The following is a 24577-nucleotide window of genomic DNA, read 5'->3' as shown; positions in this document are numbered from 1 at the left end:
TACGTCACTAAATTCTACTTTTGCCGGTCTGTAGGGTTTGATAACTATGGCGATTCAGGCTCACCACAAATACGCTGCGGAATTCCAGCGTATTTGCGGTTGACAGCTTGATAAATAGAGGCCTTTGTCATAAATTCCTGCAACTGCTTCTTGGCTCTTTCATCAAGTTTGGAGCAACGTTCCGATCCAGAGAGGGTCTGTGTTGTACGAAATACCTTCCACTTCTTAATAATAGACCACTGTGTTTCTAGGCATTGATAAAGCCTTTGATATTTTCTTGTATCCATCTCCTGACTTGTGCCTGTCCCCAACTTTATCCCGGAGATCTTTTGACGGTGCCTTGCCACCCATAGTTGATTGTTTGCTTCAGTTGCACTACCAGGGACTGAGATGCTCCAGGAAAGCTCTTTTAACGCTGAGCTAATCAATATGCCCACAGCTGATCACAGTTGAAGGCCAAAAGGCTTTGTGTGTGCCGTTAAGAAGGTGATTAGCTACACCTGATTGAGATTACAAGTAATTTTAGCAGGGGGTGATCCTTTTTCTAACTCAGTGATTCTGTTTTTGAATTGTCTTTATTTTTGCCTGACATGTTGGTGTTATATCTTTCACTTGGATGTTATAAGTTGCATTGAGTAACTACAACTTGATAAACAAAAACTGTGTCTGTCTTTATTTCAGTCTGCAAAGCAACAAAATGTGCTTATTTTCAAGGGGGGGGGATTCTTTTCAATACCCACTGTATATATACTATAGATAGATATATAGATAGATAGTTGTTGTAATACACGTTACTAATATTGAGCCTAGGCCCTAATAGGGTTGAAGAGTAGTGTAGCAGAGGAATAATTCTAACCCTATATTTCATTGATGTAATTTTACACTGATTCTGATATATTATTATCAGCATGTCTCCTAGCCAATATTATTCATCTCTCTAAGCAGCCAGGGGAATTCTATGCGCATCCACCTTCAAAATAAACAACTCGTTGCAGACTACAAACACCTAAGTGACTCCTCCACTGCTCCAAGCACCACTATACAATGTGTTCAGAATTCTTTCCTGATAAAACAGGACATCTTCTAAGTCTTCAGTTCTCATGATTTCTTCTATCCCAGTTTTCATGATTCTTTGTACGGTGTCTCTTTTCTCATAATGTTCCAAGGATGGCTAATCCATGGTTATGAGTCTGCTTAAAATTGTAAGACACAAAGCCCACGAAAAAGTGAATAACGGCAATCATATTAATTGCATTCCTTATGAGATTACATTTTCCATTTGTCAGTCTATTAAATTATGTAATGACTACATTTTCTATGTGGTTGCTTCACAGACAGCTCTGCCAGAAATCATTAAGGAAGCTGCTGACACAGAGCACAGTGAAGTAGAGGTATCTGAATCAATTACGTATCATATTTTATAGGGTGATTTGAGGTTTAAAAAGAGGCCGTCTTTATATTGTTTCACTCATTTTGACCACTATTTTATTTCCCATTGAGAATACCCTGCCAGCCATAATGCTTCTTTTAAGGGATATTATTAAAGTCATTTCATATATGCATAGTATATAGTAGCAATTAAGTACTGCATTGCAAAGATCTGCATCTAACAATTTTTTTGAAAGCATTTAGGGACATTCCGGTCAGAATTTAAATGCACATAGATTAATTAAATCTTTGAATAGAAACATGTTTGCAATATATATATATATTGGCAAAAATACTTCTAGTAAAAGTTGTTACTGTTTAGTGTTATCATTTTAAGTACTGCAGCCGCTCAGATCACCAGTAGGGCTTATATCATGTCAGCAATTAACAAATAGAGTCATTACAATATGATAGAAACACCTTAGGCTCTATTAGTGCTCTGTTTAAAATGCTGGTGCACTGTGCATACTTAAATACACTTTTTTTCAAACAGCTATAGCTTTTACTAGAAGCTTTTTTGCTAATACATGTACAGTATATTACAAAAAAATGCTTCCATTCCAAACTTAAATGCATCCCTATGGATTCCAATTTTAGCTGGAATTTTGCCACCCAGGAACATACCCTTTAAAAAACCTTGTAAGTATGTTTATCATAACTCTCTTGTCTGAATAAAGTATAGAATATTGAAAGGTCAGATTTTTCAATACTATAGGAAGGACTTCTGTAGAGACAGTGGAAAAAACATAGTTAAATTACAGAAAACACAATCCAAATAAAAAATTAAAATACTTTAGAAAATATATTTTACTATACATAACTGACTATTTTTGGTGCATTCAAATTTAAATGTAATGTTTCTTTATGCATTCTTTTCCCAATACAGAAATCTTATAGATAATATGGGGCACACTTCCTTTTATGAGGCACTCATAATAATACATGTAATGCACACAATGCTCTTTAACTTACTGCTTTCTAGGCTTTTTTTTTTTGCTCTAGGACACCTCTGTCAAATCTTTAAATTCATGTGACATCCCCAATTTATTTTTACATACCGGCGACATGCAACAGACTATTAATGTATTGTAACTAGATACAAATGAAGATACTGTAAATCAAGATGTTTAGACAGGATTACATAAGTCATAAACTTTTTTGGAAAATGATGGAAGTTTATGCTCAAAGACATTAGTGATACTTTCCTGATTTTGCCTAATGCCTATAACATAGTCTGCAGACAATAGTTCCTCATATGATTCTTCTGGCAAGTTTCCTTCATGGATAGATGATAAGTTGCATAAGTACACATACTAAGTGAAATCATCTTTAGAATACATGATAAGTTGCATAAGTGCACATACTGAGGCATATTTAACAAATGTCTGTCGGACCTGATCCGACAGTGCGGATCAGGTCCGACAGACATCGCTGAATGCGGGGAGCAATACGCTCTCCGTATTCAGCATTGCCCCAGCAGCTCACAAGAGCGGCAGATTTGGGGTTAAAAATTGTATTTTAGTGTTTGCGATGCGGGAGGGCCTCGGTTTAGGGGTTAATAGGTAGTTTATGGGTGTTAGTGTACTTTTTAGCACTTTAGTAAAACTCTTAACTACTGACTTTTAAATGCGTTAGGACTCTTGACAGGGTAGGGTGTACCGCTCAATTTTTGGCCTCCCAGGACAGACTCGTAATACCAGCGCTATGGAAGTTCCATAGAAAAAAGACTTTACGAAGTTTACGTAAGTTATTTTGCGGTAAGGCCAAAAAAGTGAGCGGTGACCCTAAACCTGCAAGACTCGTAATAGTAGTAAAAAATCAGCCTTAGCCTCCCCCCCCCATTTTCCCCAACCAAGAGCACCTCTTCAAATATGGTGTGCAAATATTCCCATCTGTCAGCTGTACTTATGGATTTTGAAAATGCTGTACTCTATATGGTCTTGGTGGAACCATAAGCTGTGGTACTCAAACTCATACCATTAGATCTTGTTAAATGCAGGATTTTGGCTTGTTCGTATGTATTTCAAAATTAAGTCAGCTGTAGTTTAAACTGAACAGTGTTAAGTTAACCTGTCTCATTTCAACATTGAGCAATCTTAGCCTGATAGTATTATTATTATTATTATTATCATTTATTTGTAAAGCGCTGCCAAATTCCGTAGAGCTGGGTACAATAATAGGGGTATACAATGACAAAGATTTGTGATAAAATACAAAACATAACAAAACTAAACAAATCTAGTACAGGAGGAAGAGGGCCCTGCTCTGGGGAGCTCACAGTCTATAGGTTAAGGGTGCAGAGACATAAGGTTGGGGTAGCTTGTTACATCAGTTGTTTTTGCAGCAGTGAGTCAGGCAGTTCATGTACATGTATAACATTTTATGCAGATGTAAAAAGTTAGTTAAAATGCCTCCTGGCATCTGGAAGTCCTTGTATAAAGGGGCAGTAAACTGTAATGTAATGAATAAAAAAAACTCATGTCTACCAAAAGGGCACCTACCATTTGAGTATTGAGGAGGAAACATTTCTGCATGGTTTTAAATATAGAATTTATACAGCATTGTCAAATAATCATAAATACACTGCTGCATATTGCTAAAAATGTGTTTTTATGGACCCCTGGTCCCACTATACAACTACTACCACACTTAAGTTACAATCCAAAATTGCACAAAAAAATAAAAAAACATTTACTAAGTAAGTCCTACCTCCTCTGCAAATGAAAGTGATCTGCCGTCTGACTCAGGCACACACTGTACCAACGTAAGTGCCAAATCTGTCTCACATTGTGTATAGTGGTTTAGTGCACACTCAGAATTCCTCTCAAATGCTAATGCTTTACTCCTTGTAATGTCATTTCCCAAGCTTAATAGCACTCTGCTGTAGCACCCTCTGGTGGCTGCCAATTTTTTTTAAATAATAGTTGGGCTTGCCTCATGGGCCCCCTGGCCCAGTGGGTCCCTGACAGGAGTCATCCCCATCACCCCCTAATGGCGGCCCTGTGCATAAGTACACATACTAAGTAAAATCATCTTTAGAATACATGATAAGTTGCATAAGTACACATACTAAGCAAAATCCTCTTCGGGAATAGATGATAAGTTAATACATTAAGTTTAATCTAGCTTTTAAAGTGTTCATTTATTTTTAAATCTGCAGTTAAAAGTCTCTTCTCTTCTTATTTTTTTACGATAAACAACAATAACAAAAATCTGTTTTTATCGACTATAGAAACTGCAAGCTATTTCACTAAATCAATGTGAAAAAAACCCAACTCTAATATAATCAATTGTCAGCCTTATCTGAAAGCATGTCATGTATTACTCATTCATCCTGTGCCACTCAGCCATCTTCAAGAATTTTAAGGCAGGACAAGTTCCTCTGTGATGGATACTGGGTCGGTCATAGTTATTTTATTATAAGCTTAAACTTAAGATTGATGGTATAACAAATAGAGTATTAAAACAATGTTAGCACTTCCCTACAAATGTTCACTGCCAGCCCCGGTTCTCCCAAACCGTATAAAGTAGATAGATATGTGGCAGAGTTGGCAGCGCTGTACCACTTTAAGGGATCAAAGCTGTCTATGTCCTCAGTAGATAAAAATCCTTCAGCCCTTCTCAACTCCAAAACAAAAGCTCACAATAGTGCAGCAACTTCTATACAACTTGGTGGCGCAAATTTAGAGCATACTCACAGGAGATTGGTGAAAAATAAGTCTTTATTTAAAATCATCAGTAGGACATTATCAGGTACAGCTTCAAAAGTTTATTTATACAAAAGCTGAATGTGTTTCGGCTATTTCAATAGCCTTTTTCAAGAGCAAAATAAAACAAATGTAAAAACATGCGTGGACAGCTTTGATCGATTAAAGTGGTATAGCGCCGCCAACTCTGCTATATATCTAAAATGAAGATTGCATGTTTTAGCTATTTATTACCAAATTATGGCCTAGATTACAAGTAGTGCACTAACGTTAGCATTTGTGTGCAATATAACCCGTGCACGTTAATTTCTGCTAAAAGGTTAGTTTTTAAAAAAAAAGCACAACATAAATACATTAAAATAAACTGTCACACTAATATAAACACTCTCTGATAAAAAAATATTCATATAAATATTAATAAATATTTTTTATAAGGGTTCAAATGTATATGGTATATGCCCATGTATTTGACTACAAAGATCTATAATATATATAAATATATATACGTATATATAGGTGAAACTGGGAGGCACAATTATTTTAAGGACCAATATCGACTCCAAATAACGCACAACTAGACTCATAAAAATTGAACGGATGGCATTACTAAAGTGAGATACTCAACGGATGGAAACATACTCCCACCGGACCATCTTACTACCAGAAAGAGATACCTTCAGCTGAACACCACAAACAAGGTACACTTAAACTAAAAAAAAGAAAACAGACTCATGAACAAATTAGGTTTTGGATTTTATCATCCATTTAGCAATGCTCAGATTTCATTTCTAAACACAAGAAAACTAATCAATGAAGTCTATTTTACTATTTTACTAAAACACATTTGGCCAGATTACGAGTTTTGCGGTAAGAGGGGTGCGTTGCTAACTTGCACAATATTGTCACCGCTCACTTACCTACAGCGCTGGTATTACAGGTTTTCCTAAACCCGGCATTATTAGTCAAGAAGTGAGCGTAGAGCAAAATTGAGCTCCATACCGCACTCCAATACCAGCGCTGGTTAAGTCAGCGGTGAGCTGGTTGTACGTGCTCATGCACAATTTCCCCATAGACATCAATGGGGAGAGCCGGCTGAGAAAAAGTCTAACACCTGCAATAAAGCAGGGTAAAGCTCAGTAACACAGCCCCATTGATTCCTATGGGGAAACACATTTTATGTTTACACCTAACACCCTAACATGAACCCCGAGTCTAAACAACCCTAATCTTACACTTATTAACCCCTAATCTGCCGCCCCCGACATCACTGCCACCTACATTATTCTTATTAACCCCTAATCTGCTGCTCCGGACATCACCACTATAATAAACAAATAACCCCTAAACTGCCGCACACTTGCATCGCAAACACATTTAAATATTATTAACCCCTAATCTACCGCCCCTAACATCGCCGCCACCTACCTACATTTATTGACACCTAATCTGTCGCCCCCAACGTCCCAGCCACTATACCAAAGTTATTAACCCCTAACCCTAAGTCTAACCCTAACCCCCCTAACTTAAATATAATTCAAATAAATCTAAATAAAACTTACTATTAATAGCGAAATAATTCCTATTTAAAACTAAATACTTACCTGTAAAATAAACCCAAATCTAGCTACAATATAACTAATACTTACAATGTAGCTAGCTTAGGTTTTATTTTTATTTTACAGGCAAGTTTGTATTTATTTTAACTAGGTAGAATAGTTACTAAATAGTTATTAACTATTTACTAACTACCTAGCTAAAATAAATACAAATTTACCTGTAAAATAAAACCTAATCTGCCTTACAATAAAACCTAACCTAACCCTACAATTAAATAAATTCCCTAAATTAAATACAATTAACTAAATTCAATAAAATTAGCTAAGTAACAAAAAAACAAACACTAAATTACAGAAAATAAAAAACAAATTACAAGATCTTTAAACTAATTACACCTAATCTAATAGCCCTATCAAAATAAAAAAGCCCACCCAAAATAAAAAAAAACCTAGCCTAAACTAAACTACCAATAGCCCTTAAAAGGGCCTTTTGCGGGGCATTGCCCCAAAGAAATCAGCTCTTTTACCTGTCAAAAAAAAACAACAACGACCCCAACAGTAAAACCCACCACCCACAAAACCAACCCCCCAAATAAAACCCTAACTAAAAAACCTAAGCTCCCCATTGCCCTGAAAAGGGCATTTGGATGGGCATTGCCCTTAAAAGGGCATTTAGCTCTATTGCAGCCCAAACCCCTAATCTAAAAATAAAACCCACCCAATACACCCTTAAAAAAATCCTAACACTAACCCCCGAAGATCCACTTACAGTTTTGAAGAGCCGACATCCATCCTCAACGAAGTCGGGAGAAGTCTTCATCCAAGTGGCAAGAAGTCCTCAACAAAGCCGGCAGAAGTGGTCCTCCAGACGGGCAGAAGTCTTCACCCAGATGGCATCTTCTATCTTCATCCTTTCGACGCGGAGCGGCTCCATCTTCAAGACATCCGGCGCGGAGCATCCTCTTCAATCGACGGCTTCTTCTACAATGAAGGTTCCTTTAAATGACGTCATCCAAGATGGCGTCCCTTAAATTCTGATTGGCTGCCAACAGGATTGAGCTTGCATTCTATTGGCTGTTCCAATCAGCCAATAGAATGCAAGCTCAATCATATTGGCAATTAGCAAGAAACCACCACAGACCACTTCTCAGTTCCTATGCTTTCTGGCTGATGTTTTGGTCACTTTTGAATACAGGCGGTGCTTTCGCTCTAGTGGTAGCATGAGACGGAGTCTATAACCCACACAAGTGGCTCAGGTAGTGCAGCTCATCCAGGATGGCACATCAATGCGAGCTGTGGCAAGAAGGATTGCTGTGTCTATCAGCGTAGAGTCCAGAGCATGGAGGCTCTACCAGGAGACAGGCCAGTACATCAGGAGACATGGAGGAGGGCAACAACCCAGCAGCAGGACCGCTACCTCCGCCTTTGTGCAAGGAGAAACAGGATTAGCACTACCAGAGCCCTGCAAAATGACCTCCAGCAGGCCACAAATGTGCATGTGTCTACTCAAACGGTCAGAAACAGACTCCATGAGGGTGGTATGAGGGGCCGACGTCCACAGGTGGGGGTTGTGCTTACAGCCCAACACCGTGCAGGATGTTTGGCATTTGCCAGAGAACACCAAGATTGGCAAATTCACCACTGGCGCCCTGTGCTCTTCACAGATGAAAGCAGGTTCACACTGAGCACATGTGAAAGACGTGACAGAGTCTGGAGATGCCGTGGAGAATGTTCTGCTGCCTGCAACATCCTCCAGCATGACCGGTTTGGCAGTGGGTCAGTAATAGTGTGGGGTGGCATTTCTTTGGGGGGCTGCACAGCCCTCCATGTGCTCACCAGATGTAGCCTGACTGCCATTAGGTACCGAGATGAGATCCTCAGACCCCTTGTGAGACCATATGCTGGTGCGGTTGGCCCTGGGTTCCTCCTAATGCAAGCAATGCTTGGCCTCATGTGGCTGGAGTGTGTCAGCAGTTCCTGCAAGACGAAGGCATTGATGCTATAGACTGGCCCGTCCGTTCCCCAGACCTGAATCCAATTGAGCACATCTGGGACATCATGTCTCGCTCCATCCACCAACGCATTGTTGCACCACAGACTGTCCAGGAGTTGGCAGATGTTTAATCCAGGTCTGGGAGGAGATCCCTAAGGAGACCATCCGCCACCTCATCAGGAGCATGCACAGGCGTTGTAGGGAGGTCATACAGGCACGTGGAGGCCACACACACTAAGAAGCCACATTTTGACTTGTTTTAAGGACATTATATCAAAGTTGGATCAGCCTGTAGTGTGTTTTTCCACTTTAATTTTGAGTGTGACCCCAAATCTAGAACTCCATGGGTTGAAACATTTAATTTCCATTTTTTAATTTTTGTGTGATTTTGTTGTCAGCACATTCAACTATGTAAAGAACAAACGCCTAGATTTAGAGTTTTGCGGCCAAAGGGGTGCGTTAGCTACGCATGCTTTTTTCCCCCCACACCTTTTAAATACCGCTGGTATTTAGAGTTCACAGAAGGGCTGCGTTAGGCTCCAAAAAAGGAGCGTATAGCATATTTACCGCAACTGCAACTCTCGATACCAGCGGTGCTTACGGACGCGGCCAGCTTCAAAAACGTGCTCGTGCATGATTCCCCCATAGGAAACAATGGGGCCGTTTGAGCTGAAAAAAAACCTAACACCTGCAAAAAAGCAGAGTTCAGCTCTTAGGTGCACTTCCTAAGTCTGCACCTAACACCCTAACATGTACCCCGAGTCTAAACACCCCTAACCTTACACTTATTAACCCCTATTCTGCTGCCGCCGCTATCGCTGACCCCTGCATTTTATTATTAACCCCTAATCTGCCGCTCCGTACACCGCCACAACCTACGTTATACTTATGTACCCCTAATCTGCTGCCCCCTAACACCGCCGACCCCTATATTATATTTATTAACCCCTAATCTGCCCCCCACAACATCGCCGCCAGCTACCTACAATAATTAACCCCTAATCTGCCGACCGCACCTCACGCTACTATAATAAAGTTATTAACCCCTAATCCGCCTCACTCCCGCCTCAAAAACCCTATAATAAATATTATTAACCCCTAATCTGTCCTCCCTAACATCGCCGACACCTAACTTCAATTATTAACCCCTAATCTGCCGACCGGATCTCGCTGCTACTATAATAAATTGATTAACCCCTAAAGCTAAGTCTAACCCTAACACTAACACCCCCCTAAGTTAAATATAATTTAAATCTAACGAAATAAATTAACTCTTATTAAATAAATTATTCCTATTTAAAGATAAATACTTACCTGTAAAATAAACCCTAATATAGCTACAATATAAATTATTTTAGGATTTATATTTATTTTACAGGCAACGTTGTATGGCAACGTTGTATTTATTTTAACCAGGTACAATAGCTATTAAATAGTTAATAACTATTTAATAGTTACCTAGTTAAAATAATTACAAAATTACCTGTAAAATAAATCCTAACCTAAGTTACAATTAAACCTAACACTACACTATCAATAAATTAATTAAATACAATACCTACAAATAACTACAATTAAATAAACTAACTAAAGTACAAAAAATAAAAAAGAACTAAGTTACAAAAAATAAAAAAATATTTACAAACATTAGAAAAATATTACAACAATTTTAAACTAATTACACCTACTCTAAGCCCCCTAATAAAATAACAAAGACCCCCAAAATAAAAAAATGCCCTACCCTATTCTAAATTACAAAAGTTCAAAGCTCTTTTACCTTACGAGCCCTGAAAAGGGCCATTTGCGGGGCATGCCCCAAATAATTCAGCTCTTTTGCCTGTAAAAAAAAACATACAATACCCCCCCCAACATTACAACCCACCACCCACATACCCCTAATCTAACCCAAACCCCCCTTAAATAAACCTAACACTAAGCCCCTGAAGATCTTCCTACCTTATCTTCACCATGCCAGGTTCACCGATCCGTCCTCCGAAGTCTTCATCCAAGCCTCCGAAATCTTCATCCAAGCCCAAGCGGGGGCTGGCGATCCATAATCCGGCTGAAGTCTTCTATCAAGCGGCGGCTGAAGAGGTCCAGAAGAGGCTCCAAAGTCTTCCTCCTATCCGGGCAGAAGAGTAGATCCGGACCGGCAACCATCTTCTTCAAGGCGGTGACAAGCGGCGCCATGTTGAAGACCTCCGGCGCGGATCCATCCTCTTCTTGCGATGTCCTAAGTCCGAATGAAGTTTCCTTTAAGGGACGTCATCCAAGATGGTGTCCCTCGAATTCCCATTGGATTCTATCAGCCAATCGGAATTAAGGTATGTGGGTGGTGGGTTTTAATGTTGGGGGGTGTATTGTATGGTTTTTTTTACAGGCAAAAGAGCTGAATTATTTGGGGCATGCCCCGCAAATGGCCCTTTTCAGGGCTAGTAAGGTAAAAGAGCTTTGAACTTTTGTAATTTAGAATAGGGTAGGGCATTTTTTTATTTTGGGGGTCTTTGTTATTTTATTAGGGGGCTTAGAGTAGGTGTAATTAGTTTAAAATTGTTGTAATATTTTTCTAATGTTTGTAAATATTTTTTTATTTTTTGTAACTTAGTTCTTTTTTATTTTTTGTACTTTAGTTAGTTTATTTAATTGTAGTTATTTGTAGGTATTGTATTTAATTAATTTATTGATAGTGTTGTGTTAGGTTTAATTGTAACTTAGGTTAGGATTTATTTTACAGGTAATTTTGTAATTATTTTAACTATTTTAGCTATTAAATAGTTCTTAACTATTTAATAGCTATTGTACCTGGTTAAAATAAATACAAAGTTGCCTGTAAAATAAATATTAATCCTAAAATAGCTACAATATAATTATTCGTTATATTGTAGCTATATTAGGGTTTTTTTTTTACAGGTAAGTATTTATCTTTAAATAGGAATAACATAATTTATGTAAGAACTTACCTGATAAATTAATTTCTTTCATATTAGCAAGAGTCCATGAGCTAGTGACGTATGGGATATACATTCCTACCAGGAGGGGCAAAGTTTCCCAAACCTCAAAATGCCTATAAATACACCCCTCACCACACCCACAATTCAGTTTAACGAATAGCCAAGAAGTGGGGTGATAAAAAAGGAGCGAAAGCATCAAAATAAGGTATTGGAATAATTGTGCTTTATACAAAAAAATCATAACCACCACAAAAAAAGGGTGGGCCTCATGGACTCTTGCTAATATGAAAGAAATGAATTTATCAGGTAAGTTCTTACATAAATTATGTTTTCTTTCATGTAATTAGCAAGAGTCCATGAGCTAGTGACGTATGGGATAATAAATTCCCAAGATGTTGAACTTCCACGCAAGAGTCACTAGAGAGGGAGGGATAAAATAAAGACAGCCAATTCCGCTGAAAAATAATAATCCACAACCCAAAACAAAAGTTTTAATAAATACTGAAAATATAAGCAGAAGAATCAAACTGAAACAGCTGCCTGAAGTACTTTTCTACCAAAAACTGCTTCAGAAGAAGAAAACACATAAAAATGGTAGAATTTAGTAAAAGTATGCAAAGAAGACCAAGTTGCTGCTTTGCAAATCTGATCAACAGAAGCTTCATTCCTAAACGATCAGGAAGTAGAAACTGACCTAGTAGAATGAGCCGTAATTCTTTGAGGCGGGGATTTACCCGACTCCACATAAGCATGATGAATCAAAGACTTTAACCAAGACGCCAAAGAAATGGCGGAGGCCTTCTGACCTTTTCTGGACCCAGAAAAGATAACAAATAGACTAGAAATCTTTCTAAAATCTTTAGTAGCTTCAACATAATATTTCAAAGCTCTTACTACATCCAAAGAATGTAAAGATCTCTCCTTAGAATTCGTAGGATTAGGACACAAAGAAGGAACAACAATTTCTCTACTAATGTTGTTAGAATTCACAACCTTAGGTAAAAATTTAAATGAAGTCCGCAACACTGCCTTATCCTGATGAAAAATCAGAAAAGGAGATTCACAAGAAAGAGCAGATAACTCAGAAACTCTTCTAGCAGAAGAGATGGCCAAGAGGAACAAAACTTTCCAGGAAAGTAATTTAATATCCAGAGAATGCATAGGTTCAAATGGAGGAGCCTGTAAAGCCCTCAGAACCAAATTAAGACTCCAAGGAGGAGAGATTGATTTAATGACAGGTTTGATACAAACCAAAGCCTGTACAAAACAATGAATATCAGGAAGTTTAGCAATCTTTCTATGAAAAAGAACAGAAAGAGCAGAAATTTGTCCTTTCATGGAACTTGCAGGCAAACCTGTATCCAAACCATCCTGAAGAAACTGTAAAATTCTAGGAATTCTAAAAGAATGCCAGGAGAATTTTTGAGAAGAACACCAAGAAATGTAAGTCTTCCAGACTCGATAATAAATCCTCCTAGACACAGATTTACGAGCCTGTAACATAGTATTAATTACTGAGTCAGAGAAACCTCTATGACTAAGAATCAAGCGTTCAATTTCCATACCTTCAAATTTAATGATTTGAGATCCTGATGGAAAAAAGGGCCTTGAGATAGAAGGTCTGGTCTTAACGGAAGAGTCCAAGGTTGGCAACTGGTCATCCGAATGAGATGCGCATACCAAAACCTGTGAGGCCATGCTGGAGCCACCAGCAGTACAAACGAACGTTCCATTAGAATTTTGGAAATCACTTTTGGAAGAAGAACTAGAGGCGGAAAGATATAGGCAGGATGATAATTCCAAGGAAAAAAATGATTATTCATATGCATTATCCCAAATAATGAAACTGACTGTCTGAAATAAGGAATATTGATCATCCTGAATCATGGCAAATATAAGTTTAAAGACATATATTTAGAACTTTATAAATAAAGTGCCCAACCATAGTTTAGAGTGTCACAAAAAATAAGGCTTACTTACCCCAGGACACTCATCTACATATAGTAGATAGCCAAACCAGTACTGAAACGAGAATCAGTAGAGGTAATGGTACATAAGAGTATATCGTCGATCTGAAAAGGGAGGTAACAGATGAATCTCTATGACCGATAACAGAGAACCTAGGAAATAGATCCCGTAGAAGGAGACCATTGAATTCAAATAGGCAATACTCTCTTCACATCCCTCTGACATTCACTGCACACTGGGAGGAAAACCGGGCTCCAACCTGCTGCTAAGCGCATATCAACGTAGAATCTAGCACAAACTTACTTCACCACCTCCACGGGAGGCAAAGTTTGTAAAACTGAATTGTGGGTGTGGTGAGGGGTGTATTTATAGGCATTTTGAGGTTTGGGAAACTTTGCCCCTCCTGGTAGGAATGTATATCCCATACGTCACTAGCTCATGGACTCTTGCTAATTACATGAAAGAAAATTTATTTAATAAGAGTTAATTTATTTAGTTAGATTTAAATTATATTTAATTTAGGGGGGTGTTAGTGTTAGGGTAAGATTTAGCTTTAGGGGTTAATCCATTTATTAGAGTAGCGGCGAGATCCGGTCGGCAGATTAGGGGTTAAAAATTGAAGTTAGGTGTAGGCGATGTTAGGGAGGGCAGATTAGGGGTTAATACTATTTATTATAGGGTTATTGAGGCGGCAGTGAGGCGGATTAGGGGTTAATAACTTTACTATAGTAGCGGTGTGGTCCGGTTGGCAGATTAGGGGTTAATAATTGTAGGTAGGTGGAGGCGACGTTGGGTGCGGCAGATTAGGGGTTAATAAATATACTATAGGGGTCAGCTGTGTTAGGGGCAGCAGATTAGGGGTACATAGGTATAATGTAGGTTGCGGCGGTGTACGGAGCGGCAGATTAGGGGTTAAAAAAAATATGCAGGTGTCAGCGATAGCGGGGGCGGCAGATTAGGGGTTAATAAATATTATGTAGGTGTCGGCGGTATTAGGGGCAGCAGATTAGGGGTACATAGGGATAACATAGGTGGCGGTGGTTTGCGGTCGGCAGATTAGGGGTTAAAAATTTTTAATAGAGTGGCAGAGATGTGGGGGGGCCTCGGTTTAGGGGTACATAGGTAGTTTATGGGTGTTAGTGTACTTTAGAGCACAGTAGTTAAGAGCTTTATAAACCGGCGTTAGCCCAGAAAGCTCTTAACTACTGACTTTTTTCTGCGGCTGGAGTTTTGTCGTTAGATTTCTAACGCTCACTTCAGCCACGACTCTAAATACCGGTGTTAGAAAGATCCCATTGAAAAGATAGGATACACAAATGGCGTAGGGGGATCTGCGGTATGGAAAAGTCGCGGCTGGAAAGTGAGCGTTAGACCCTTTCCTGACTGACTCTAAATACCGGCGGTAGCCCAAAACCAGCGTTAGGAGCCTGTAACGCTGGTTTTGACAGCTAACGCCAAACTCTAAATCTAGCCGAAAGTATTTGATTAGAATATTTAATTCATTCAGATCTAGGATGTGTTATTTTAGTGTTCCCTTTATCTTTTGGAGCAGTATATATATATATATATTTATATATATATATATATATATATATACATTTAAAAAAAATTCTACGTAAAGAACATTGGAATATAAAATATCTGTAACATGCATCGGGTTGCACTCTTTAGGCTTAATGCGATGTTGGGTTAGTACACATGACAAATTTGTTATCTTAAGGCTCGTTATTGAAATATTAAATATAAAATATTAAAAAATAATAAGTATTAATAATTATTATAGTCACTTTAAAAAATAACTGCCAGAGAGCAGATTCATCCACAGTCAGATTGGTAATTCTAAGATGCTTGCTAGTATCAACTGAATTTGTGAAGCCAATTCAATGGCTCAACCCAAAAGCCAAAAATCTCCAAATACTGAAATCAGGAGCATCCTAGGATATATCATTAAACCACAATGAAGTGTTAGTAAGCGGTCTCTAGTCTATCAGCTAACCCAATATGTATATGAGGAGCCTCAGTTATATTTTAAAACGTCTTTGAAAAAACAATCAGCGACACGCATAAGATTATGCGCTAACTGGGGGGGGGGGGCAGTGGTACAATCTGTGAGTGATTCTCTCATGAATTTTAAACTTTGTACTAATAAAGGATACTTTATTTAAATATAACTTAGGTTCCTCATATGCATACAGGGAGTGCAGAATTATTAGGCAAGTTGTATTTTTGAGGATTAATTTTATTATTCAACAACAACCATGTTCTCAATGAACCCAAAAAACTCATTAATATCAAAGCTGAATAGTTTTGGAAGTAGTTTTTAGTTTGTTTTTAGTTATAGCTATTTTAGGGGGATATCTGTGTGTGCAGGTGACTATTACTGTGCATTATTATTAGGCAACTTAACAAAAAACAAATATATACCCATTTCAATTATTTATTTTTACCAGTGAAACCAATATAACATCTCAACATTCACAAATATACATTTCTGACATTCAAAAACAAAACAAAAACAAATCAGTGACCAATATAGCCACCTTTCTTTGCAAGGACACTCAAAAGCCTGCCATCCATGGATTCTGTCAGTGTTTTGATCTGTTCACCATCAACATTGCGTGCAGCAGCAACCACAGCCTCCCAGACACTGTTCAGAGAGGTGTACTGTTTTCCCTCCTTGTAAATCTCACATTTGATGATGGACCACAGGTTCTCAATGGGGTTCAGATCAGGTGAACAAGGAGGCCATGTCAATATATTTTCTTCTTTTATACCCTTTCTTGCCAGCAACGCTGTGGAGTACTTGAACACGTGTGATGGAGCATTGTCCTGCATGAAAATCATGTTTTTCTTGAAGGATGCAGACTTCTTCCTGTACCACTGCTTGAAGAAGGTGTCTTCCAGAAACTGGCAGTAGGACTGGGAGTTGAGCTTGACTCCATCCTCAACCCGAAAAGGCCCCACCAGCTCATATTTGATGATACCAGCCCAAACCAGTACTCCACCTCCACCTTGCTGGCGTCTGAGTCGGACTGGAGCTCTCTGCCCTTTACCAATCCAGCCACGGGCCCATCCATCTGGCCCATCAAGACTCACTCTCATTTCATCAGTCCATAAAACCTTAGAAAAATCAGTCTTGAGATATTTCTTGGCCCAGTCTTGACGTTTCAGCTTGTGTGTCTTGTTCAGTGGTGGTCGTCTTTCAGCCTTTCTTACCTTGGCCATGTCTCTGAGTATTGCACACCTTGTGCTTTTGGGCACTCCAGTGATGTTGCAGCTCTGAAATATGGCCAAACTGGTGGCAAGTGGCATCTTGGCAGCTGCACGCTTGACTTTTCTCAGTTCATGGGCAGTTATTTTGCGCCTTGGTTTTTCCACACGCTTCTTGCAACCCTGTTGACTATTTTGAATGAAACGCTTGATTGTTCGATGATCACGCTTCAGAAGCTTTGCAATTTTAAGAGTGCTGCATCCCTCTGCAAGATATCTCACTATTTTTGACTTTTCTGAGCCTGTCAAGTCCTTCTTTTGACCCATTTTGCCAAAGGAAAGGAAGTTGCCTAATAATTATGTACACCTGATATAGGGTGTTGATGTCATTAGACCACACTCCTTCTCATTACAGAGAAGCACATCACCTAATATGCTTAATTGGTAGTAGGCTTTCGAGCCTATACAGCTTGGAGTAAGACAACATGCATAAAGAGGATGATGTGGTCAAAATACTAATTTGCCTAATAATTCTGCACTCCCTGTATAGGGAAACATACATAGTAACGCTTCATTGTTGTTAAATACTGTAAAAAATACATATATTCTATGGATTATTTAGAATTTTTTAGTATATCTATAATAATTATTATTATTAATTATCATTATTATTATTATTACTATTAATGTTTTTAATGTTTTATATTTAATATTTTAATAACGTGCCTTAAGAAACCAATGTTTCATGTGCACTAACCCGACACTGCGTTATAGACCTATAGTGTGCAACCTGAAACATTACGCATATTTTATATTTAAATGTTATTTACATAGAAACAGTTTTATTTTTATTATTAAATATATATATATATATATATATATATATATATATATATATCTCAAATAAAACATAGGGGTTTGATTAAGCACACCTTACAAAAACATATTATATATTAATGCACATATTGTGGGAGTGCTGCCAAAATGACCAGAGTAAATACAAACAAACAACAAAGTATTAGCGCACATCCAAAATGAAACCACACTTATTTTGATATAAAGTCTTGCAAAAAATGCTTGTTTAAAACTCTATACTCTTAAATAAATTTGGGATTTTAGTCACACAATATGGCCATATTCTGCTCAGCCAGTCACCACTTACAAGGTGTCCCAAAATAGACTGTTCCTAACACTATAAATTGTAACCTTACTGGGCTGAATCCTTTGATTCTAATATAGAATTCCAACTCTGTGGTTCTATGCCTCATTGAATGAGGCTGGCTGGCTTTATATAGCCTTAATGACACTGTCTGGAACACACCTGATCAGGTTTTTTAGTGGTGTGCTTTAAGCATAGGGATTTGGTCAATCTCCCTGTAAGAAATACAGCAAATAAAACATGGGGGTTTGGTTAAGCACACCTTACAAAAACATATTATATATTAATGCACATATTGTGGGAGTGCTGTCAAAATGACCAGAGTAAATACAAGCAAACAACAAAGTATTAGCGCACATCCAAAATGAAACCACACTTATTTTGATATAAAGTCTGCAAAAAATGCCTGTTTAAAATTCTATGCTCTATATATATGATAATGTTAATGTAAATTATAGATCTATACCTATATTTATGGCTCTAGTAGATGTCTCTTGTAGATATATATACCTATAAATCTATAGAAATAGATATATAGGTATAGGTATATACAGATATATACAGTATCTCCCAAAAGTGAGTACACCCCTCACATTTTTGTAAATATTGTATTATATATTTTCATGTGACAACATTGAAGAAATTACACTTTGCTACAATGTAAAGTAGTGAGTGTACAGCCTGTATAACAGTGTAAATTTGCTGTCCCCTCAAAATAACTCAACACACATCCAATAATGTCTAAACCGTTGGCAACAAAAGTGAGTACACCCCAAAATGGAAATGTCCAAATTGGGCCCAATTAGCCATTTTCCCTCCCCCGTGTCATGTGACTCATTAGTGTAACAAAGTCTCAGGTGTGAATGGAGAGCAGGTGTGTAAAATTTGGTGTTATCGCTCTCACACTCTCTCATACTGGTCACTGGAAGTTCAACATAGCACCTCATGGCAAAAAACTCTCTGAGGATCTGATAAAAAGAATTGTTGCTCTACATAAAGATGGCCTAGGCCATGGTCGACCAAAGAAGTTGATGTCAAGCATGTGTGGTGGCAACCAGGTGAGGAGTGTCATAGTCTGGGCCTGCATGAGTGCGGCCGGCACTGGGGAGCTACAATTCATTGAGGGAACCATGAATGCCAACATGTACTGTGACATACTGAAGCAGAGCATGACGCCCTCCCTTCAGAGACTGGGCCTCAGGTCAATATTACAACATAACGACTTCAAACACACCTCCAAGATGACCAAGATGACCACTGCCTTGCTATAGAAGCTGAGGGTAAAGGTGATGGACTGGCCAAGCATGTCTCCAGACCTAAACCCTATTGAGCATATGTGGGGCATCCTCAAATGGAATGTGGGGAACGCAAGGAGGCCCATTTATCAAGCTCCGTATGTAGCTTGTGGGCCTGTGTTTCTGGTGAGTCTTCAGACTTGCCAGAAACAGCAGCTAAAGACCGCTGCTTCATAACCCTGTCTGCCTGCTCTGAGCAGGTGGACAGGAATCGCCACAATTCAACCCGATCGAGTACGATCGGGTTGATTGACACCTGTAAGACCTTTGATACATAGGCCTCTAGGTCTCTAACATCCACCAGCTCCGTGATGTGGTCATGGAGGAGTGGAAGAGGACTCCAGTGGCAACCTGTGAAGCTCTGGTGAACTCCATGCCCAGGAGGGTTAAGGCAGTGCTGGAAAATAATAGTGGCCACACAAAATATTGACACTTTGGGCCCAATTTGGACATTTCCACTTAGGGGGTGTACTAATTTTTGTTGCCAACGATTTAGACATTAATGGCTGTGTGTTGAGTTATTTTGAGGGGACAGCAAATTTACACTGTTATATAGGCTGTACACTCACTACTTTACATTGTAGCAAAGTGTCATTTCTTCAGTGTTGTTACATGAAAAGATATAATAAAATATTTACAAAAATGTGAGGGGTATACTCACTTTTGTGAGATACTGTAAATAGAGCAACGTGGAGCTGCTAACATGTTTCGGCCAAGGTGGCCGTAGTCATAGCATGCTATACCATACTCTCTAGAAACTTAAAACAGGTAACACAGTACCTGATTGGTAAGACAATTAAGAATGAGAGACGCCCATTTCTGTAGCCACACACCAGTGATTAACTCTAAAGCTGCTAAATATGTAACATAATAAGTAACACTTCACACAAATTAAATTAAATTGAATAGAACTGATGCTAGTTCCCAGTGTAAGTGCATAGTTAAAGGACATCTGTGTGAACTAAGACAATTAGAAATTATTATAAAGAAATATTAGACTAAAGTTTTATACATTAATACGTATTCAATATACACATAGACTCTTATTGGTACAGTTATTATGCCAGGTTATATGTTGCAATTTTCACAAAAAATTTGGTTATACATTGTTTAATAGTCACATGAACATAGGTACCTTTACTGAGGCGCTACCACATAATGTAAATGAAAACTGTGTGTATGTGTATCCAACTTTTAAGTACACAAAAGAATTAAGTGAGAAGGCAACCTGCTTTTAGCAGGAAGGATACATCATCATCATATATCATGTGCATTAGTCCCTTTTTTTTTGTCAGTGAAGGAAACAATAAGAAAATTTCCCAAGTAAAAGCTATGTAATGTTAAATAAATTCAAAATTCAAAAATTAGGCTAAAGTTCATGAATAGTACACAAACTGGCTTTAAATAAAGCATGTAATGCCCTGGTAACGCTGCACCTAAGTCTGACTTTCAAGTTAATCTTTATTACTATTATTATTTATTTTGTGCTGATATCTTGCAATATGGAGGCAACCAATAGCCACACATATTTTTCACTGATACCAGCAGAAACTAGAATACACCCAGGCTTTGATTGCAATCAGATATTCTCAGACGATAAAAGTGTATTATCATTAAGTACATTGTTTGACCTTATGGAACAACTGCTTATAAAGGAAAATAGAGCCCAATGGGACATTTGGACATTTGAGAATTATCTAAAAGCTAAGATGATCCCAAGAGGACTAAGGCTGTACAAATTTCCAACATTTGAAGTTGACCCCAAAAACCAGGAGTTTATGGACTCATGGAATCAAGTTTTAACAGACTGTTCCCTCAATCTTATGCTGTTATTAATACGTCATAGGACAGAAGATTTGCATAAAATTAAAAATGAGATAGATTGTTTACAATTAGAACTTAATAAGAGGTGTATGGATGCTGATTTTGCAAAGTTTGATAAAATTCTCTCTGATTCTGTAGCTACTAACAAACAACAAGTTATGGAAAATAAACATCATAAATTTATGAGGGACAAGACAGATTACCTTTCCAATTCCGTATACATATGGAATAGGAAACAGAGAAATGAATATAGACGTAACATCTCTATCACAAACACCAATAGTTTACAACATAATAAAAACAAAGATAATAAAAACAGGAGGAGGGGACACCGTAGACACAATCATAACAAACAAAACAAATCAATGTCTTTTTCAGATAGTGACACCGAGTGGTCCTCTGATGGCAGGCAATCAGACAATGAAGGCACCAACACAGCTATTGAAACAGTCCAGTTAATTCCCAAAAATACTGGGATTCTGAAAAATAATATAACCACCATTACCCCAGGAGGGTCAGCACAACAGAACAGTTCTAACTTTGTTGAAAGACATACAGCATCTAAATATGTCCCCAGTAATATAGCACTGACTAATGTACCTAGTGATGTTACTCTTATTGAACAGGTTTTTCCCTTGGGACAGGGACCTCCAGGAGGGGGGGGGGAATGGACCGCTTACACAGAACACAGAGAGGTACCAACTGAGGGCAAATCGTTCCAACACAAAATACAAATAAACAATGTCATTAATGTTTCTTCCAAGACTTTAACGCAAGCACAAATTGAAGTTTTGGGCTATGGCTTGGGATTTGCACCCTCTGCAAACTTTAATCTATTCCAAACTTTAATTGATCTAAATAAATTGGTTAGAAACATTACTTTAAAGAAATATTTTGCTAATAAAACAGATATGGATGTTAACGTAACCCTTACAGGTACTAGTAACATTAACAGACAGATAGAGTTCCCAACATTTCAAGAAAACTGTGATATAGCCTGTCTTCAGGCCCTTGAAGCAGGGGGTCCATCCACGCAGGGTATTACCAACACTGGCACCAAATTTCGTGACAAATCTAGGTTCTACCCTATTCATTATAGAGGTCACATTGTTGAGACCTTTTATGATAGGGTAGAAAAAGACCTTATTGCCCTTAAATCTGAACAGGTACCTAAGAGACACAATCTCTCCTTGAGACAAAAACAAGCTCTTAGAGATCTTGAACTAGATACTTCCATCGTGGTGCGCCCTGCTGATAAGGGTGGCACCACGGTGGTAATGAATAGAACTGACTATGTCTCGGAAGCGTTGCGCCAGTTAGAAAATACACGGGACTACGAGGTACTGTCTACTAATCCCACTAATGTTTACACAAAATAAGTCAGGGACATTTTGGATGATGGGGTGGAACACGGGTACTTGGATTTACATACTGCCCAGTATTTGGAAGTCTCTTTTCCCAAGGTGCCCGTGTTCCATCACTTCCCTAAGGTCCACAAATCTCTCAGTGAGATTAAAGGTAGGCCCATTGTGAGTGGGATTGATTCCCTACTCGAAAGACTCTCACAGTGGTTGGATACTCTCCTACAGCCCATTGTGATTAACCTTTTATCATATACTCGTGATTCTAAACATATACTCAATCTTCTATCTGAAGTACAGTGGGATGAGACCTGTAACTGGCTAACTATAGACGCTGTGTCTTTATACTCGTCTATACCTCATTGTAAAGGCATTGAGGCTGTCAAGTTTCATCTAACCAGGTCCACAGAATTTACTCTTGATTTTCAAGGATATATCCTTAGGGTACTTGAGTTCCTCCTAACGCATAACTTTTTCTGCTTTGAGGGTGTTTTCTATCTCCAGAAGTGTGGCACAGCTATGGGGGCGAAGTTCGCCCCATCCTACGCCAATCTCTATCTTGGCTGGTGGGAGCTGTGCCACATTTTTGGAGATAGTAATCCCTTCAGGGAACACATCAGATTCTTTAAACGATTCATTGATGATTTGTTGATAGTATGGACGGGTCCTGAGGACCTGGCAAGAGAATTTGTCAACTATCTTAATGATAATATTTACAATCTACAGTTTACTTATGAATTTAACTCTAAGAGTATAACATTTCTGGATCTGCTTCTAACAGGGGATGCAGGGGGTAATTATCGCAAACCAATTTCAGGAAATTCAGTGCTACATGCAGATAGTTGCCACCCGAGGAATATATCCTATGCAGTAGCTAAAGGGCAGTTTTGCCGCCTCAAGAGAAACTGTAGTAAAGAAATAGATTTTTTGAGCGAATCTAATGAACTAGAACATAGGCTACGTGAAAGGAAGTATAGCCCCAGGCATATTAAAGAAGCATGCCGTAGGGTACAAGATATACCTAGGCAGAAGTTGCTTACAGATAATGAAATACAACAGAATGCCAGTACCTTTCAAGGGGTTAACTTTGTGACCACATACAGTGATCAGTACCCCAAGATCTGCAGCATTGTTAAAAGACACTTTCCCCTGCTTGCAGCGGATGATCTGTTGAAAGATACAGTCAAAAAAGGTATTAGATGCACTTATAGGAAGAGTCGCACCTTAGGTAGCATACTTTCACCGACCCAACTTAAACCACTACATGAATCACAGAGTTCTTGGTTACATCACAGGGGTATGTTTAGATGCGGACATCGCAGATGTAGACCCTGTGAATTTGTACAAATATCTGACACCTTTCAATCAGCAGTGACAGGTAAAAGCTATGAAATTAGGTCATGCATGAATTGTACTCATACAGGGGTAATTTACTTGATAACTTGCATTCGATGCAACATACAGTATACAGGACTCACATCACGTGACATAAACACACGTATCAGGGAGCATATCTCCACCATAGAGAGAGGGAAATCATCCTCCCTATTGGTGCAACATTTTGCTACTGTTCACAATGGCAAGCTGGACTTTTTCAGATGGACAGCCATTGAGAAAGTAGTAAAACCTAAGAGAGGTGGCGATCTAGATACTATTCTGGCCAAACGTGAGGTGTTCTGGATATTTCACCTCAAAACCAGGACACCTCACGGTCTGAATTCCAGATATGACCTGATAAACTTTTGGGAATGATTCCCTTCAGGTCTCTAAGTATCATTGGACTGCATTTTAAATTCTTCTATCTTGCATTTACTTAGATCCATCTTTTGGGATAATATCTTTATTTCCTATACCAATACTATAATAATAATTCAATATATTATTATCTATCAGTAGAATATGTGGCTCTTTTACATGCTTTATTTAAAGCCAGTTTGTGTACTATTCATGAACTTTAGCCTAATTTTTGAATTTTGAATTTATTTAACATTACATAGCTTTTACTTGGGAAATTTTCTTATTGTTTCCTTCACTGACAAAAAAAAAGGGACTAATGCACATGATATATGATGATGATGTATCCTTCCTGCTAAAAGCAGGTTGCCTACTCACTTAATTCTTTTGT

Source organism: Bombina bombina, chromosome 2 (assembly GCF_027579735.1).
Source record: "Bombina bombina isolate aBomBom1 chromosome 2, aBomBom1.pri, whole genome shotgun sequence".
Taxonomy (NCBI): Eukaryota; Metazoa; Chordata; class Amphibia; order Anura; family Bombinatoridae; genus Bombina; species Bombina bombina.
This window is presented reverse-complemented; position numbering follows the sequence as displayed.